Consider the following 5,376-nt stretch of genomic DNA (forward strand, 5'->3'; position numbering starts at 1 on the left):
ACAAAAAGAAGAATGCACCGGTCACTCATGCCGCCAAACATACCTCGAAAACTGACTATCCTACCGATCCTCCTGACTTCGGATGTCATTCACAAAAAGCCTCCAACACGTACTCAGCAATTGATATAGTCTATCACAGTGCCATCCGTTTGTCACCAAAGCCACATAACTACCCACCACTGCGACTTACTCTCGTGGTGGACCTCGCTACGTATTCGTCGCCAAACCCACGGCTCCAGGTCATCTATAAGTCTATCAGAGGTAGCCCCACCTTATCTCAGCTCACTGGTCACCATAGCAACACCCACCTGTAGCACGCGCTCCAGCAGGTAATTTCACTGGTCATCCCCAAAACCAACACATACTGGCGCCTCTTTCCAGTTTCTCTGCTGCCAATGACTGGAACGAATTGCAAAAATCACTGAAGCTGGAACTTTATCTCCTCTACTAACTAAGCATTAGCTGTCAGAGCACTCACGATCACTGTACTGTACAGCTCATCTGTAAATACAACCCAACCTACCTAATCCCATATTGATTATTTTTGCACCCAGCACTCTACTTGCACATCATCCTGCACATCTATCACTCCAGTGTTAATTGCTAAATGTAATATTTGCCAGTAGGCCTATATGCCTTACGGCTTACCTCCCTAGCTACAACATTTGCACACACGTACATAGATTTTCTATTGGTATTGATATATTTGCTTATCCCATTTGTGTAGCTCTGTGTTGTTGTTTTGTCGCACTGCTTTGCTTTATCTGGCCAGGTGCAGTGAAAATGAGAATTGTCTCAACTGGCCTACCTGTTAAATAAAGGTGTAATAAAAAATTGTAAGTATCAATGATTTCATGAACATTAATCCACCAATGATGTATTAAAATTAGGCGACACAGCCTTTATTTTGTGAATGACATCGCCGAAGTCAAGGATCGGTAGGATAGTCAGTTTTACGAGGGTATGTTTGGCGGCATGAGTGAAGGATGCCTTGTTGCGAAATAGGAAGCCGATTCTAGATTTAATTTGGGATTGGAGATGCTTAATGTGAGTCTGGAAGGAGAGTTTACAGTCTAACCAGACACCTAGGTATTTGTAGTTGTCCACATATTCTAAGTCAGAACCGTACAGAGTAGTGATGCTCGGCGGGCGGGTGCGGGCAGCAATCGGTTGAAAATAATGCATTTAAATAAGAGCAGTTGGAGACCACGTCAGGAGTGTTGTATGGAATTGAAGTTCGTTTGGAGGTTTGTTAACACAGTGTCCATAGAAGAGCCCGATGTATACAGAATGGTGTCGTCTGCATATGGGTGGATCAGAGAATCACCAGCAGCAAGAGCGACATCATTGATATATACAGAGAAAAGAGTTGGCTCGAGAATTGAACCCTGTGGCACCCCCATAGAGACTGCCAGAGGTCCGGACAACAGGCCCTCCGATTTGACACACTGAACTCTATCTATAGTTGGTGAACCAGGCGAGGCAATCATTTGAGAAGGCTATTGAGTCTGCCAATAAGAATGAGGTGATTGACAGAGTCGAATGCCTTGGCCAGGTCGATGAAAGTACTGTCTTTTATCTATGGCGGTTATGAAATTGTTTAGGACCTTGAGTGTGGCTGAGGTGCACCCATGACCAGCTCGGAAACCAGATTGAATAGTGGAGAAGGTACTGTGTGATGGTCGGTGATCTTTTTGTTAACTTGACTTTCGAAGACGTTAGAAAGGCAGGGCAGGATGGATATAGGTCTATAACAGTTTTGGTCTAGAGTGTCTCCCCCTTTGAAGAGCGGGATGACCACGGCAGCTTTCCAATCTTTAGTGATCTCAGACGATACGAAAGAGAGGTTGAACAGGCTAGTAATAGGGCTTGCAACAATTTCAGCGGATAATTTTAGAACGAGAGGGTCCAGATTGTCTAGCCCTGCTGATTTGTAGGGATCCAGATTTTGCAGCTCTTTCAGAACATCAGCGATCTGGGGTAGCCAGGTGGAAAGCATGTCCAGCCGTAGAAAAATGCTTATTGAAATTCTCGATTATCATAGATTTATAGGTGTTGACAGTGTTTCCTAGCCTCAGTGCAGTGGGCAGCTGGGAGGAATGCTCTTATTCTCCATGGACTTTACGTTGTCCCAAAACGTTTTGCAATTAGTGCTACAGGATGCAAATTTCTGTTTGAAAAAGCTAGCCTTAGCTTTCCTAACTGACTGAGTATATTGGTTCCTGACTTAAAGTTGCATATCACGGGGGCTATTCGATGCTAATGCTGTCCGCCACAGGATGTTTTTGTGCTGGTCAAGGTTAGTCAGGTCTGGAGTGAACCAAGGGCTAAATCTGTTCTTAGATCTACATTTTTTAAATGGGGCATGCTTATTTAAGATGGTGAAGAAAGCAATTTTAAAGAGCAACCAAGCATCCTCTACTGACGGGATGAGGTCAAAATCCTTCCAGGATACCCGGGCCAGGTCGATTAGAAAGGCCTGCTCGCTGAAGTGTTTTAGGGAGAGTCATGAGGGGTGGTCGTTTGACCGCAGGCCCATTACGGATGCAGGCAATGAGGCAGTGATCGCTGAGATCCTAGTTGAAGACAGCAGAGGTGAATTTAGAGGGCAAGTTGGTCAGGATGATATCTATGAGGGTGCCCATGTTTACGGATTTAGGGTTGTACCTGGTAGGTTCCTTGATAATTTGTGTGAGATTGAGGGCATCTTGCTTATATTGTAGGACTGCCAGGGTGCTGAGCATATCCCAGTTTAGGTCACCTAAACAGTACGAACTCTGAAGATAGATCAGGTAATCAATTCACATATGGTGTCCAGGGCACAGCTGGGGGCTGAGGGGGGTCTATAACAAGCAACAACAGTGAGAGACTTATTTCTGGAAAGGTGGATTTTTAAAAGTAGAAGCTCGAACTGTTTGGACAGACCTGGATAGTATGACAGAACTCTGCAGGCTATCTCTGCAGTAGATTGCAACTCCACCCCCTTTGGCAGTTCTATCTTGACAGAAAATGTTGTAGTTGGGGATGGAAATTTCAGAATTATTGGTGGCCTTCCTAAACCAGGATTCAGACACGGCTAGGACATCAGGATTGGCGGAGTGTGCTATAGCAGTGAATGAAACAAATTTAGGGAGGAGGCTTCTGATGTTAACATGCATGAAACCAAGGCTTTTACGGTTATAGAAGTTAACAAATGAGAGCGCCTGGGGAATAGGTGTAAAGCTGGGGGCTACAGGGCCTGGGTTAACCTCTACATCACCAGAGGAACAGAGGAGGAGTAGGATAAGGGTACGGCTGAAGGCTATAAGAACTGGTCGTCTAGTGCATTGGGAACAGAGAGTAAAAGGAGCAGATTTCTGGGAGTGGTAGAATAGATTCAAGGCATAATGTACAGACATGGGTATGGTAGTATGTGAGCACATACTAGGTAAACCTAGGCATTGAGTAACGATGAGAGAGCTTGCATCTCTGGAGACACCAGTTAAGCCAGGTGAGGTCTCCCCATGTGTGGGGTGTTTGACAAAAGAGCTATCTAAGCATGTTGACCTGGACTAGGTGCTCTACAGTGAAATAAAAACAGTAATAACTAGCTGAAACAGCAGARGACAAGGCATATTTACATTAGAGAGAGGCATGTGTAGCCGAGTGATGAGCAGCAATAGGTCAGTCAGGGAGCCGATCGGTAGTCTTTACTATGCTAGGCGAGCGGGAGGCACGGTGTTCAGAAAGCTAGCGGGCCGGGGATAGCAAATGGGTCTTCGGCAACATCGCAACGGAAAAGCCTGTTTAAACCACATCGGACAATTACATCGGCAGACCAGTCGTGATGGATTGGTGGGGCTCCATGTCGGCAATAAAGGGTTTAGGCCAATTGGCAAAAGAGGTATTGCAGCCCACGAATTAGCGGGTATACCTCTTCAGCTAGCCGGGAGATGGGCCTAGCTCGAGGCTAGCTCAAGGCTAACTGGTGCTTGCTTCGGGACAGAGGCGTTAGCCAGCACTAGCTACTTGGTTGCAGCTAGCTAGCTGCGATGATCCGGTGTAATGGCCCAGAGCTTGCGGCAGGAATCCGGTGATGTGGTGGAGAAAAGCAGTCTGATATACTCTAGGTTGATATCGCTCTGTGCAGACTGGCAGGTATTGACCGAGCTAAAGCTGGCTGGTGTCCGAGCTAAAGGTGAAGACCGCTAGGCGAGGCTAACAGTGACTACTAGCTAGTAGCTAATTAGCTGGCTAGCTTCTGATGGGAGGTTCCAGTTATAACGTATAAAAATAGCAGATCCGTACCACATTGGGTGAGGCGGGTTGCAGGAAAGTATATTTAGATCGTAGGTGGAAAGTGAGATTAAAAATATATACGGGGAAAAAATACTATTTACATGGGACAAGACGGGACACACGTCCGACKGCTACGCCATCTTGGACAATGCAGATTCCTTAACCTCCGGTGACCATTTTGAGACTCACACGTTGACAGTTACTCTGTGAATAATGCAGAGACAGAGTCAATAAAACAATTCCACACAAGAGGGGTTCATGCTAATTAAGGTACTAGTAGCTCAATTATACAAAAGACTAACTTACATTGGCTGGGGTCTGTCCATAGGCAGTTGAGGCTCCAGACCAGAAGGATCACTGCAGGGAAAATATGATTATTTTTACCTATAATATAAATATAAATATAATCACAACATGCAACAATTTCAGTTACAGTGGAAATATGGAAATAAGTCAATTGAAATAAATGAATTATGCCTAATCTATGGATTTCACATGACTGGGAATACAGATATGCATCGGCTGGTCACAGATACCTTATAAAAAGGTAGGGGCGTGGATCAGAAAACCAATCAGTATCTGGTGTGACCACCATTTGGCTCATGCAGTGCAACACATCTCCTCTGCATAGAGTTGATCAGGCTGTTGATTGTGGCCTGTGGAATGTTGTCCCCCTCCTCTTCAACAGCTGTTGCTGGATATTGGCGGGAACTGGAACACGCTGTCGTACACGTCGATCCAGAGCATCCCAAACGTGCTCAATGGGTGACACGTCTGATGAGTATGCAAGCCATGGAAGAACTGGGGCATTTGCACCTTCCAGGAATGGTGTACAGATGCTTGAGCTCTGAGGCCGTGTACTATCATGCTGAAACATGAGGTGATGGTGGCGGATGAATGGCAGGACAATGAGCCTTAGGATCTGGACATTTTCTGGGATATTATATTTCAGCTCATGAAACATGGGACCAACACTTTACATGTTGCGCTTATATTTTTGTTCAGTGTAGCTAGCTAGCCAGTTATAGCTATATTGCTGTCAGAGAAACCCAACCCTCACTACAAAGCTAGCTAGAAGCAACATTTAACATTAACTAG

Source organism: Salvelinus sp. IW2-2015, linkage group LG32 (genome assembly GCF_002910315.2).
Source record: "Salvelinus sp. IW2-2015 linkage group LG32, ASM291031v2, whole genome shotgun sequence".
Taxonomy (NCBI): Eukaryota; Metazoa; Chordata; class Actinopteri; order Salmoniformes; family Salmonidae; genus Salvelinus; species Salvelinus sp. IW2-2015.